This window comes from Nomascus leucogenys, chromosome 4 (assembly GCF_006542625.1).
Source record: "Nomascus leucogenys isolate Asia chromosome 4, Asia_NLE_v1, whole genome shotgun sequence".
In the NCBI taxonomy this organism is placed as follows: Eukaryota; Metazoa; Chordata; class Mammalia; order Primates; family Hylobatidae; genus Nomascus; species Nomascus leucogenys.
In genome coordinates, this window is record NC_044384.1 from 90,875,794 (window position 1) to 90,891,339 (window position 15,546).

The 15,546-nt window shown below is 47.9% G+C and overlaps 1 pseudogene; it reads left to right on the forward strand.

Annotated features, from left to right (window-relative positions):
- Positions 1–152: 152 nt before the first annotated feature.
- LOC115834709 lies at positions 153–966 on the forward strand (annotated as a pseudogene).
- The last annotated feature ends 14,580 nt before the right edge of the window (positions 967–15,546 follow it).

A 15,546-nucleotide genomic window follows, 5' to 3' on the forward strand; every position in this document is an offset into this window, starting at 1 on the left:
AACACGCGTTTCCGGAGTAAGGAAGCTGAAGGCAGGGCCGAGAGGAGAGCCGAGCCATGGAAGGAGGTACGTGCGTGGATGACGAGCTGGAGAAGGGGCAGGTGCCTCAGGGAAGATGCGTGGGATGAATTGATTCAGGGAAATCAGAACAAATGCTTTCACCAAACAGGCGAAACCTGAAGGTCTGGGTTCAGAGCCTCAGATCTTACACTGGCAGCACACGGGGACACAGCAGCTGGACTGACAGCAGCAGGGCTTGCAGCAGCTGGACTGGCAGCAGCAGGGTTTGCAGCAGCTGGACTGGCAGCAGGATCCACAGCCTGAGGAGCAGCAGCAGGGCTTACAACAACTGCACTGGGAGCAGCCACAAGAACCACAGCCCCCTTGGAGCCCCCACAGGAGCCACAGCCCCCCTTGGAGCCCCCACAGGAGCCACAGCCCCCCTTGGAGCCCCCACAGGAGCCACAGCCCCCCTTGGAGCCCCCACAGGAGCCACAGCCCCCTTGGAGCCCCCACAAGAGCCACAGCCCCCTTGGAGCCCCCACAAGAGCCACAGCTGGAGCAGGAACAGGCTGGCACACAGCAGCACATGGGCTTGCAGCAGCAGACGGGCACACAGCAGCTGGAGCCACAGCCCCCACAGCCAGAGCCACAGCCCCCACAGCCAGAGCCACAGCCCCCACAGCCAGAGCCACAGCCCCCACAGCCGGAGCCACAGCCCCCAGCTGGAGCCACAGCCTCCAGAGCAGCCACAGCAGCCCATGGTTCTGGTGGATTGAGGGTGGAGTAGGTAGAGGAGCAGGTGAGAGGGAGGTGCAGATGTGGAGCTCCCTGAGTCTGGGCCCTTTATATACCTGTCCAGATGTCAGGCAGGACACAGGGTCCCTTTCTTGTGACTGTTCACATTATTTTTCCAGAGCTCTGTTTTTTTCCTTTTTGCTAGCGACTTCCTCCTGGCTCAGTTGAGCATCTACTTTCTGTGTGTGCTAAATTTGTCTTTTTCCCCATTTGTTTTGGCTCCTGCAACTAAAACCTCAGCTCCAGGCTGTCTGGTTCTTCCTGCAAAGCTCCAGGATGCTGGTCACCTGCTCTCTGCTGACCACATGTGACCAATGGGCAACAGCCTCTGCCCACGTGCTCTCATCTTTCCTGTGTTGACTCCCCCAATATTAATTTTACATTTTTAGATTTCAAAAGTTATCCACAGTCTTTATATTTTACTCTTGCCAGTCTCAGCTTTCTGGGTGTATTAGACCATTTTTTGCATTGCTCTAAAGAAATACTTGAGGCTGGGTAATTTATAAAGGAAAGAGGTTAGATTGGCTCATGGTTCTGCAGGCTGCACAAGCATGGCATCCACCTATGCTCAGCTTCTGGGAAGGCCCTCAGGGAGCTTTTCCTCATGGCAGAAGGCAAAGCAGGAGCAGGCACACCACATGGTGAGAATGGGAGCAAGGAGTGAGGAGGGACCACACACTTGTGAACAACCAGATCTGAGTGAACACATTCATCACCAAGGGGATGGCGCTAAGCCAGTCATGAGGGATCCACCCCCATGACACAAACACCTCCCCGCAGGCCCCTCCTTCAACACTGGGGATTACATTTCGACAAGAGATTTGGAGGGGACATCCCAACTATATCATTATCCCCCTGACCCCTCAAATCTCATGTCCTCCTCACATGGTAAAATACAATCCTCTCTCCCCAACAGTCCCCCAAATTCTTGACTCATTCCAACATCAAGTCCAAAGTTTCAAGTCCAAGTTCCTTCCACTTACGAACCTGTAAAAATCATAACATGGTATTTACTTCCAAGATACAATGAGGGGCAGGGCGCGGTGGCTCACGCCTGTAATCCCAGAGCTTTGGGAGGCCAAGGCATGTGAATTCCCTGAGTCCGGTATTTGAGTCCATCCTGGCCAACATGGAGAAACCCCGTCTCTACTAAAAATACAAAATTAGCCAGGCGTGGTTGCACATGCCTGTAATCCCAGCTACTCGAGTGGCTGAGGCAGGAGAATCACTTGAACCCAGGTGGCAGAGGTTGCAGTGAACAGAGATTGTGCCACTGCCCTCCAGCCTGGGTGAGAAGAGCGAATCTTCATCTGAAAAAAAAAAAAAAAAGAAAGAAGGAAAGAAAAAAAAGAAAGAAAGAAAGAAGAAAGAAAGAAAGAAAAAGAAAAGAAAGAAAGAAAGAAAGAAAGAAAGAAAGAAAGAAAGAAAGAAAGAAAGAAAAAAGAAAGAAAGAAGAAAGAAAGAAAGAAAGACAAAGAAAGGAGATACAATGATGGTAGAGGCATTGGGTAATCATTCCCTTTCCAAAAGGGAGAAATCAGCCAAAAGGAAGAGGCTATGGATGCCATGCATGTCTGAATCCAGCAGGGCAGCCATTCAATCTTTTTTTTTTTTTTTTGAGATGGAGTCTTGCTCTGTCACCCAGGCTGGAGTGCGGTGGTGTAATCTTAGCTCACTGCAACCTCCGTTTCCCCCGTTCAAGCAATTCTCCTGCCTCAGCCTCCGAAGTGGCTGGGATTACAGGTGCGTGCCACCATGTCTGGCTAATTTTTTGTATTTTTAGTAGAGATGGGGTTTCACCATGCTGGCCAGGCTGGTCTCAAACTCCTGACCTCATGATCTGCCTGCCTCAGCCTACCAAAGTGCTGGGATTATAGGCATGAGCCACCACACCCAGCCCCATCAAATCTTAAAGCTCAAAATAATCTCCTTTGACTCTATGTCCCACATCTAGGGCACACTGCTGTGAGGGGTGGGATCCTAAGGCTTGGGCAACTCCAACGCTGTGGCTTTGCAGTGTTCAGCTTCTGTAGCTGCTCTCATGAGTTGGAGTTGGGTACCCATGGCTTTTCCATGCTCAGGATGCAAGCTGCCAGTAGCTCTTTCCTTCTGGGACTTGGAGGACGGTGGCCTCCAAGCTTCCCATAGCTCCATAAGGCAGTGCACTAGTGGGGACTCTGTGTGGGACCTCCAACCCCACATTTCCCCTCACACTGCCTGCCTTAGTAGATGTTCTCATGAGGGCTCTACCCCTGCAGCAGACTTTTGCCTGGGCCCTCCAGACTTCTCATAGATCCTCTGAACTCTAGGTGGAGGCTGCCAAATCTTTGCTCTTGCACCCTGTGTGCCTAAAGGGTTAACACAACGTGGAAGCTGCCAAGGCTTATGGTTTCCACCCTGTGAAGCAGTGGCCTGAGCTGTAACTGGGCCCCTTTGAGTGGCCTGGATGCAGGGAATGATGTCCCGAGGCTGCACAGGGGAGTAGGGCCCTAGGCCTGGGTCCTCTAGGCCTGTGATGAGAAGGGCCAAAGATCCCTGAAATACATCTGAAGTCTTTTTCTCATTGTACGGTTATCAGCACCTGCCTCCCTTTTATTCATGCAAATTTCTCTAGCAAGAGGTTGCTCCATAGCCTTCTTGAATTCCTCTCCTGATAATGCTTTTTCTTGCTCTGTCACTTGGCCAGGCTGCAAGTTTTCCAAGCTTTTACGTTTTGTGCCCTCTTTAAATATAAATTCCAGCTGTTAGTCATTTATTTGCTCCTGCGTGTAGGCTGTTAGAAGGAGCCAGGTCATACCTTGAACGTTTTGCTGCTTAGAAATTACTTCCACCGGGTACCCTAAATCATCACTCCTAATTACAAATGTCCACAGATTCCTAGGGTATGAACACAATACAGCAATGCTCTTTGCCACAGCATAAGAGTGACCTTTGATCCAGTTTCCAATGAGTTCTGCATTTCCATCAGAGACCTCATCACCCTGGACTTCACTGTCCTTATCACTATTAGCACTTTGGACACAACCATTTAACCAGTCTCTAAGGAGTTCCAAACTTTCCCTCATCCTTCTGTCTTCTTCTGAGCTTTCCAAACTCCTCCAGTCTCTGCCCATTAGCCAGTTTCAAAGTCATTTCCACATTTTCAGGTGTCTTTATAGCAACACCTCACTCCTGATACAATTTTCTGAGGCTGGGTAATTCATAAAGAAAAGGGGTTTAATTGGCTCATGTTCTGCAGGCTGTACAAACATGGCATTAACATCTGCTTGGCTTCTGGTGAGGCCCTCAGGGAGCTTTTACTCATGGTGGAAGACGAAGTGGGAGCAGGCACTCCACATGGTGACGGCAGGAGCAAGAGAACATGTCGGGGGAGAGGTGCCGCATATTTTTATTTTATTTTTATTTTTATTTTTATTTTTGAGACAGAGTCTTTTTCTGTCTCCCAGGCTGGAGTGCAATGGCACAACCTCGGCTCACTGCAACTACCTCCTAGGTTCAAGTCATTCTCCTTCCTCAGCCTCCTGAGTAGCTGGGATTACAGGCACTTGCCACCATGCCTGGCTACTTTTTGGATTTTTTAGTAGAGACTGGGTTTTGCCATGTTGGCCAGGCTGGTATCAAACTCCTGACCTCAGGGGATCCACCTGCCTCAGCCTCCCAAAGTGCTGGGATTGCAAGCGTGAGCCACCATGCCCAGCCCACACATTTTTAAACAACCAGATCTTGGGTGAACTCAGTCATCAGCAAGCATATGGTGCTAAGCCATTCATGAGGGATCTGACCCCATGATCTAAACATCTCCTATCCCACCCCACCAATGTAAGAGTTGGAGGGGACATCCAAATTGTATCACTGGAGATCCTTTTTTTTTTTCTTTTTTTGAGACAAGGTCTTGCTCTGACACCCAGCCTGGAGTGCAGTGGTGTGATCATAGCTCACTGCAGCCTCTAACTCCTGGGCTTAAAGAATTCTCCTACCTCAGCCTCCTGAGTAGCTGGGACTATAGGTGTGTGTCACCATACCCAGCTAATTTTTAAATTTTTTGTAGAGATGGGGGTCTTGCCAAGTTGCCCTGACTGGTCTCAAACTCCTTGTCTGCAGTGATCTTCCTGCCTTGGTCTTCCAAAGTGTTGGGATTACAGGCATGAGCCACCACGCTCAGCCAATAGTTTTTTTCCTTTACCATCCAAATAACAATAATATAATCTCATTCTGGTGTTTGCAGGGAATCTCTTCCTCTACTCAAGTATTTCTGAAAATCCCACAAATCTCTCTGCTGTTGTTTTCTCTCTTCCCCATTCAGAGTGTTCACTCCTCTTAGGCTGCTTCTTCCAGTTGCCCACTTTGGTTCCCTGCTCAGTTTTACTCTCTTTGCTCAGGCAGCAAAGAGAGTTTTCTCTCTGCCATGGTCTGCGTGTGTCCCCCAACATTCATGTGTTGGAAACATCATCCCCAGTGCAAGAGTGTTGTGAGGTGGGGCCTAAGGGGAAGTGCTTGTAATGGATTAGTATACTATAGGGACTTGAGGGCGGGCATTCACCCTCTTCTGCTTTTCTTCCATGTAAGGACACCATATTCATGCTCTCTTGCCCTTCTGCCTCCCAACATGTGAGGACACAGTAAGAAGGCCCACACCAGACACCAGCACCTTGATCTTGGACTTCTCAGCTTCTAGGGCTGTGAGAGAGTAACTTTCTGTTCTTTTTCAATTACCCAGTTCAGATATTGTTATAACAGCAATAATGGACTAAGACACTCTGTAATCACCAAACTATTGCTAATACAAGGCTACTTTGTTTAAGGGATGCATGCTAAACCCTGAGAAGAGCATAAGAGGGGCACATTGCTGAAAAGAAAACTGAAGTCTGCCTAGCAGATGTCCCTGCTCCCCAATTCTCCTGGCCATGCTCTTGGGCATTGGTTCCCATTGGCTGCCTTCTTCTTCAGGCCCCTGGCCCAGCCACCCTTGTCTGGGACTCCTCCCTTTTGCATGAGAATTTCCCTCCTTTCCTTCTGTTTCTCCAGCAGTCCCTACTTCTGATCCCAGTCCCAATGAGGTATCCTCCAGATTGGCAAATTATATGCTAATCTCTGCAGAGATGCCCCTTGCTTCTCATAAAGGTAGCCTTTTACCTGATTAAATGGTGAATTTAACAGCTCAGTCAGCAGCATCTGTGTTTGGGTTACTCATTCATCTCTGGACCTCCCGAGAATGGCCACGTAGTTGTCTCTGCTTCTGTCTATTGAACTAGCTTTCCTTATATTAAACCATCCTTGCATGCCTGCAATGAATGCAGCTTGGTTATAGTGTATATGTATTTTGATTCCCTGTTGAATTGTGTTGACTACCATTTAGAAATTTTGCATGTCCTTTCAGAATTAAAATTTGAAGGATGTTCTTGGAAGATGGTAGCTTGAGTAAATAGTACCTCTCCTGCTGACTTTCACTCCAACCCATTTCAGCCTCTGCTCTGCAGCACAGTGGGCAGAGAGGTCGTGAGGTTGTGGATAAGGTTTTAGGCTTCACTTGAAACTCTGGGTGGGATAGAACTTGGGTAACAGCATTGGAGACCATGGTCTGGGAGACGATTGGAATGTGATGGGTCTGGAGAAAAACTTGGACCACAAAGAGCCACAGAACAGAGTGGGGATCAGTGTCTGTCCTCTTCCCATTATACTTATCAAAATCCAAAAAATGTACCACATGGAATGTGAACTCTAATGTGGACAATGGTCTTGGGGTGATTATGATGTGTCCACGTGGGCTCATCAATTGTAAGCAATGTACCGCTCTGGTGTGGCATGTTGATAGTAGGTGTGGCATGTTGATAGTCGGGGAGGCTGTGCATGTGTGGGGTCAGGTGGTTATGGGAGCTCTTTGCACTTTCTGCTTAATTTTGCTGTGAAGCGGAAATTGTTCCAAAAAATAAAGCCTACTGAAAAACAGTTGCAAATGAATTGAAGGTGATTATTAAGGTTCAAATTAGTGGACTTGAAGATTAAGAATTGACAGGAATACAAAGAAAGGGAAAACATGAGAGAAAAGATTTGAAAACAGACCCAGGACATCAGGTGCAAATAGCATAGGAGTTTCAGGGGGAGGAAAAGAGGTAGATGGAGGAGAGGCCGTGATTAAGCACAAAAAAAGAAAATTTCCTGAAACAAAGGAAAAAGCTGAATCTGCCTGTTAAAAGGGCTAACCGAGTTTTGGGTAGAACTGATGGTGAAAATGAACCTTTAGAAATATTCTGGTAAATGTGTATGAGTTGCTAGACATGAAGAACAAGAATATAGCAATATGTCACCAGTGTACTCACCTAAGAATACAGCAACATTTCAACAGTGTACTCACCCTAGAGCAATGTATCACCAGTGTACTCACCTCTGAATACAGCAACATGTCACCAGTGTACTTGTCCAAGGATACAGGAATATATCACCAATGTACTTGCCTAAGAATGCAGCAACATGTCAACAATGTACTTGCCTAAGAACATAGCAATATGTCACCAGTGTACATGCCCAAGAATACAACAATATGTCACCAGTGTATTCACGCAAGAATACAGGAACATGTTACCAGTGTACACACCCAATAATACAGCAACACGTCACCAGTGTATTCACCCAAGAATACAGCAAAATGTCACCAGCGTACTAGCCCAAGAATACAGCAATATGTCACCAGCATACTCACGCAAGAATACAGCAATATGTCACCAGTGTACTCACCCAAGAATACAGCAATATGTCACCAGTGTACTTGCCCAAGCATACAGCAACATGTCACCAGCGTACTCGCCCAAGAATACAGCAACGTGTCACCAGCGTGCTCACCCAAGAATACAGCAATATATCACCAGTGTACTTGCCCAAGCATACAGCAACATGTCACCAGCGTACTCGCCCAAGAATACAGCAACATGTCACCAGATACTCGCCCAAGAATACAGCAACATGTCACCAGTGTACTCACCCAAGAATACAGCAACATGTCACCAGTATACTCACCCAAGCATACGGCAACGTGTCACCAGTGTACTCACCCAAGAATACAGCATCATGTTACCAGTGTACTAGCCCAAGAATACAGCAATATGTCACCAGTGTACTCACCCAAGCATACAGCAATATGTCACCAATGTGCTCACCTGCAGAAATCCTTGAGGAGATGGTCTAACAAGAAAAGAGAGAATTAGGAGTCCTCAAAAGGAGACCAGAGGCTGTGGAATGCAAAACTCAGTGGTATGTGTTTTCCCAGAAACTCACCTAAAACAAAGTGATTGAGACATGTTGAACATAAAAAAGGAGATGGATAACAGCAAAAGAAAAAAAAGATAGATAAGAAAAGAAAAGAACCCAGTACGCCAGTCCCTCCCCCTGAACCCATAGGCTGAGTACTGCGGGGTCACAATCTTCCCAGAGCTTGCCTATTGGTTGTTGGGTTGGGACTTTACGTGTTTTCTTTAGGATTGTCTCACTGCATTTACTGCATTTTGCTGCAGCCCATAATGCATTGCAATTACAGTCAGCCCAAGCGATCATCCCACCTCAGTCTCTCCAGTACCTGGGACTACAGGCACTCGCGGCCAGGTCTAATTGTCTGAATTTTCTGTAAAGCTGGGATTTCACTATGATGCCCAGGCTGGTCTCGAATTCCTGGACTCAAGTGATGTGCCCACCTTGGCCCCCCAAAGCGCTGGGATTACAGGCGTGAGCTGTGTCATTTCATGCCCCGTGACAGCCCAACGAAAACTAAGGAACCCCACGGGTCTGCTGTCTACTCACGTGGCTGGACTGATGGCTGGGAAACCCCAGCACGAGGAGCCAAAAGGGCAGCCACCGCAGTCGCATGTCCTGGTCCTCTCAGGGCGCCTTAAGGTGGCTAGGACAGAGGTGGGGGTGGCTTAGGGCTGGGGAAGGGAAGGGGATGGGGATGGGGACAGGGGCAGGATCGCAGTTGGGGAAGGGAAGGGAGAGGAGGGGAGGGAAGGCGAGGGAAGAGGGGCTGTTGGGCACCTGGAGGAGCAGCAGCAGCAACAGAGGAGGAGGAGGAGGAGGAGGAGGAGGAGGAGGAGAAGGAGGAGAAAGGGGTCTGGGAAAGGATGCGGTTCAGACTAAGTCCTCAAGCGCTGGTGGGAGGTTCAGCTACAGGGCAGTGGGAAAGTCCATCAGCGGAGCAGCAGGACACACGGGGTAGCACAGCGGGAGGCTCCGGGGCAGTTGGAGGGAGACCAGGGCTCTGGTTTCCACCAAACCTGCCCCTGTCTGGGCGCTCCATCAGCAACCCCGGGGCTTGGTCCTCAGCAACCCCTGGTGGATTGGTCCACCAATCCCGGGCCCCGGTGGGTGGTGCCTCGCAGTGGACAGTCCACTAGGTGCCCATGTTCTTCCAGCGCCCCTCCCCCACCTTCACCCCCCTCCTGCCATCCCAAGGACAGTTCCTCTCTGGAACGTTTGCAGACCTTCTGATTTCTGGTCCTCCCCAACCCAGCACCCTGTCCCTGCTTCTGGGCTGCTCCTTCTTTCCTGAGCTCCCAGGGTTCCTTATGGTCAGTCTTGGCTGCTTAACATAAAAAACAAATGATGGCAGGAGGGCGGAAGAAGCTCATACACGAGCAGAGTGGGAGGCTCCACAGCCCCTCTCAGCCATTCATATCCTAAGCGACAAAACACCAGTAGGATGCAGAAGGTGCCAACAGTAAACTGTCTCCATCACATCCACGTAGCCATCCGTCCATCATCCTTGTATCTCGGGAACAACTATTGGAAAGACATTCATTTTAAGCATGCATGGTACACTTACAAAAATTAACCCCACTTATTTTGTTCATCAAGCAAATCTCAATGTATTTCATAGGACTCAAATCACATAGCATGTTTCTGATCATATAATTGTGCCCAAAGTCAATGATAAAAAGCTAACCCAAAATTCTTATATGCTTGGAAATTCAAAGTGCCCTTCTAAGTAAGATATAAACCTAAGAAAGAATCCCAAATGAAACAAGACTGCCTTTGCACTCAATGATAGGATCGTAATATGGCAATAAAATGTCTCCCTCTGGCCTGGGAATCCTACTTTGTGGCACAAGGTTGTGTGGTGTCAAATCAGCCGTAACTCAACTAGACATTTTAACATCTGAAATGGGCTGATGATGTCACTTATCTATGTCATCTTACTGCCTGTGAGCGTGGACTTTAAATTTTGAACCCTTATGAGGGGAAGGAAACCAAGTTGACTCTCATGGTTGACCTCCCAGGGATGTCCAAGGAATCTGTGCATTTCCAGAGACAACGTTTATCACTTTTCTCCTAGGGGATGTGGCCATAATACCCAGAGGGCTTGGCAGTGCCAGGAGTGATGGGTGGGGAGTGCCAAGCAGGTGGGCAGGACCCAGGGGCCCAGTGAACAGGAAAGACCCCCACTGGCCATCACCTTTCCTGGGCCTGTCCTCAGCTGAACTTCCCAAAGGCCTTCTTCTGCCTGATCACACAGACTGCTCAAACTCACTCAGGCCTGTGGCAGCTTAAAACCACTACTTTAAATCTCTTTACCATTTATTATGACACAGAGTTACTGTAAACAGGAAATATTCCATTGATGCCACCAGTGGAACGCCCATACCTTTACCATAAATAGAAAGAAACCCTAAGAAACAAGCAAAAGAAAAACAAAACAGGGACCACAGAACAATGGAATTGAATTCTATTTGTATGCTGTCACCTGCATACAGAGCTCCAGATTTGGGTTGTCTTGATTGTAAAAGGAGAGACCAAGTAAGGGGTGGCTGAAGTCAGATTACCTTCCAAGTGAATGGCAGAGAGGACCATGATGTCCATGAAGGAATCCCGGGGTCACCTTGGTTACAGCCCAAACAGAGACAGGGAAAGGAAGGAGATGTGAGCAGAGTTTGGGGCCTGAAACAGGGGAGGTGATTCCTGCAGCCCAGGAAAGGCTCCCCAAAGCCAGGGTCAAACTCCCTGGCAGGCAGGTACCTCATGGAGGCAGGGCCAGGCACGTTGGATTTGAGACCAGCTGTGCTGCTGACCTGCTGTGTGACCCTGGGCTGGTCTCCTTCCATACAATAGGAGTGCCAATGGCTGCATGCAAAGACTGTCTGAGGATAGAAGGAAGCAATCCGTTAAGCACCTGTGTACCTGAGTGTCATCACCTCCCAAGGGCATCTTTCCTTCCAGAGCTGGCACCTTGGAAGGTCCTTGGCCACTAAAGACAGTGATGATGATGACATCAGTAAATCATGATTTACTGCTGCTGAGGGCGGGCCAGGAGGGTAGGGCTCCTAGGTCGTGGACAGGAATGAGGGTCTGGGCACTTCTGAGACAGCTAAGTGAGTCCTGTAGGATGCATGGGTCCCCAGGGGCAGGTCCCTGTTCAGGGTTATTGGGCCTAGGCTGGGATGCTGAGGCAGCCACTGGAGCCTCAGCAGCACAAGCAGGCACAGAGGCAGTGAATCCATCAGAGGTGGCAGGTTTGGGATGGTCTGGTGAGCAAGTAGAGTCACCAAGCCTGGCTGACCAGTACACCCGACAGACGATAGCCTGTCCCTTGCCTCACGCTCCAGCAAGGCAGAGGCTGGCACCTGGGGCCTCATGGAGCATTCCTCTGACACCTCTGTGTCCTGGTCATTGAATGGGCACTTGAGTCACCTAGGGCCGTTGGAACAAGGAGGAAGAATCAGGCCCCAGGATGTTTTGGGAAAGTGTTTAGCACAGGCAAATGCACAGAACACATGCATGACACAGGGGCCCTGTTGGTGTGGGAGCCAATATTTGATGACCTCCAGCCACAATCTGAGTACTCTCACCTGTGCAATCAAAAAGGAACAGGGGACTTGCAGGAAAGATGATGCCTGGATTTAACTTAAAGGAACTACAATGTTGGAATTTGCACACTCCTGTTATCCTTCCAGATCAACTCTTCCAATGCTCCTATCCTCAGCGCTGTCACAGGGGGTAACTGAGGCAGCCAGGGATTGACTTACTCAATGTCACTCAGTCGATTCTGAGTTCACTGCTGGTTACATCTGACCAAACTCCTTTTTCCGAAGTTTACAACGTTTAAACTTGCTGGTGATGATTTTGTGCAGCTCTGGGACAAACTCCACCTGGTTGAGGATAAAGCAAATCATGGTGACTTAGTCCTGCTGTCATTTCTTACCAAGTCCCCACTCTCCTCCTCTGTCCCCCCACAGTCTCCTGCACAGGCTGACACCATATGGTGGCCTTAATGGAGTCCAGCAAGGAATTCATGTTCTCCCCCGACCCCTTGAAAGTGGGTGTAGCCTTGGGATTTGCTTTGACCCAGATGTGAGTGGAAGTGAAATGTGTTGCCTCAAGGCAGAAGAGTTGGGAGCCATTGAGACTGGCCACCCTCTCCCCCATCTCTTAGAGCATCTGACAGATTCCACATGGAGGCTGCTCCTTTATCCTGGTGGCAGGATGAGGTGGTGTGGAGCCCAGGGCCCAGGAAAGCCTTGGTGGACGTGCAGCATGAGCAGGAAAGGATCCTTCAGTCGTACTTTTCCATTTTCCATTTTCTGGGGCTGTTTGTTGCCTACAGTGGTATCTAGCCCATCCCAGCAGGCACGCACCATCTACTCCATGCTCTGTGAAGCAGACCAGCCACCATCAGAACACGAACTGGGTGTCAAACACACATAGGTTTCAGTTTCAGCTCTGCCTCTTACTGACTGCAACCTCAGGGATTTAACTTTCAGTCTCTGAGCCTCGGTTTCGTCTCTGTAGAATGAGAGTTGGCTATATTATCTTGGGTTGTGGAGATGATTAAATGAAATAAAAATGCATGTAGAACATTGAGCCCAGGGCCTGGCACACACAGTGAGTCCTCAATCAATGTTAGCCATGTAGCTTCAGAATGCATATTGACTGTCAATACTCAGATAGTGCAGCAAAGTATTACAAAAAAGGAAATGTTAATTTTTCTGCGTATGTATTCCTTCAAACTCTGTTTTCAAACAGATAGGATACAACTGTGTATCTTCTTTCATAGCCAGTGTTTTTCTCTTAATAGTATATTGTTAAAATATTTTTATCTCAAAAATAAAAAGATCATTTTTGAGATCATTTTAAATTACAAGATAATGTTCAATTTCATGAATAATTTAATTATTGCTATTGGACTTTTCTAGATTGCACAAAGCATTTAAAACAAATGAAGAATAAAAAATAAGACTATTACATGTTGTAAAATGAATACGATTTTGTTGATTCTTTTGTTCATATATAAAGAACATATCTATGTGTAATATAGAATGTATTTCTTATTATGAGCCATATTAAAAAAATAGTTGAGAAGCTGCTGATTAGGATTCCTTTTCAAATTTTGCAGGATTATAAATAACCTTTCTAAGTATTGCTGGGCACTTGTCTGGCTGTTTCTTTAGGGCAACATGCCAGCAATGATTCTTTTTGGGTTTCTGACACAAGATACTGATTTTCATCCAAATAAGTCAACTACTGCATCCCATCCCTCAGCCCCTTGTATGGAAGGAAAAAGGAGGAAAGGCCAGTACTGTGACTACCTAAGCGTCCCCCAGCATGGCCACCCTATGAGACCTGGGGCAGCCGAGACGCGGGAACTGCTCCAGGGCACCAGGCCCCATCTGTCTGCACTCACTCACCTTCCTCGGGTGCTCGCATGGGGCTGCCACTGACTATGAGCTGCTGCAGCTCCTTGGTGATCTGGTCCTGGTCATGGGACAGGAACTGTAGGGTCAGGACCATAAGGAGCTTCACCACCTCTAGAATGGGAACAGAGGCTCATGATGAGTGGCAACCTATTTGATAATTTAAACCAATCTATTTGTTGAATGAATGGAGAAACAAGGTGAGGTTTGAGTCCACAGTGGTCAAGAGCATGGGGGCTTCAGAAAAGGGCAGGACCAAGTTCAAATCCCTACACTTCGAATTTCTACTTCATGCCATGCAAAATTACTTTACCCCTCCTAACCTCAATTTCCTTCTGTGTGAAATGGAAGCAATCAACTTTCCCTCCTCATTCAGTTTCTTTTTTTTTGGGAGACGGAGTCTTGCTCTGTCGCCCAGGCTGGAGTGGAGTAGCGCGATCTCGGCTCACTGTATGCTCCACCTCCCAGGTTGACGCCATTCTCCTGCCTCAGCCTCCCAAGTAGCTGGGACTACTGGCGCCCGCCACCATGCCTGGCTAATATTTTTTTGTATTTTTAGTAGAGACGGGGTTTCACCATGTTGGCCAGGATGGTCTCGATCTCCTGACCTTGTGATCCACCCGCCTCGGCCTCCCAAAGTGCTGGGATTACAGGCGTGAGCCACTGCACCCAGCCCCCTCCTCATTCAGTTTCTGTCAAGATTTCATGAGATAATACCTGGAAAACATCCAACCTGTTTACATGGATGATCATTTTTGTCATAATTAGTAGTGGGATCAATTTCACTGTTATTGTATATACAGTTCTGTGCCTCAAACCTACAAAAAAAAGTTAACTCTAAAAAGTACTAGTGGTTTATAATGCTTATATTATTAATCATAGCCTTATTTAATCGCACAGACCTTGTACATGGCAGGTGCTCAATAAACACCTGCTGAATCAATAAATGAATGTGAGCTCTGGAGCCATGCCGTGTAGATTCTGTTCTGCCTCCACCACTTATTAGCTGTATGATCTGGGCAAGCTAATTCACCTCTTTATGTCTCTGTTTCCTTTTCTGTAAAATATATCTAATACGAATCCCTAGCTTATTAAGTTGTTGCAAGGGGTGAATGATTTGGCACATAGTGGGGGCTTGTTAAACATTAGCTGTGATGATCTCCTTCCAAATCTTCATTTTCAGAGCCACAACGAGGCCACAGTGCCACCTGGAGTGTAAGCACACAAGATCACCAACTATGTTCTCTTTCCACCATGGGTCCAAGGCTGGGCAGTGAAGGCCTGGAGGTTTCTCCTGCCTCTACCTTCTAAGTGCCCTCGTGGAGACTTTTGTATTTTCCTCTTTACATCCCCACAGATAGGGTCCAGGTTGCCTGACACAGCTGGGCAATCCACAAGGCAGTGACCCCCTGTGCCAGCCCTGTGAAGTAGCTGGAGGATCATTGTTCCTTCCTTCTCAGGCTCTGGGCAGATGCCATGGCTGGGGTGAACCACGCCCTCAAGTTTCTTACTTTGGAGAGTCACGTTTTCCCCTGGGAAAGAGGGTAAAGGGCAGAGGGAGCCAGAGACCTGTGACCTGCTTGTGCCATGAGCCCAAGATATAAGGACCTGAAGACGCTACATTAAAAGTCCAAGGCTTGGGGGCTCCCCAGAGCTTTTCACCTCACGGCCTTTGCTGAGGGAGGATGAATGTTTTGCCCCCCAGAGCTTTGCAAGCTTGTAGCACTCAGCCTCCCCAGCACAACATCTGTTGGAAACCTCAGACTTTGTCTGAAGCATTCATGCAAATTTTGCATCTTATTTCCCATTATGTCAGCGTGTTTTAGAAAAAACCCTCAATTTTCCTGAATATACAAGAGAATTTGACATTGTAGAACATTGTACCTTTAAAAAAAAAAGGTGTTATTTAAAAATTTTCCCCAACCCCTTTCTGCCCCCCCAAGACTGCCAAATCCTTGTTGAACAAATATTAGGAAATGCTTATTATGTGCCAGACATGATTCATGGTCTTGGGGATATAGCAGAAAACAAATACCTGGGTATGAAATAATCTGCACAACAAACCCCCGTGATGTGAGTT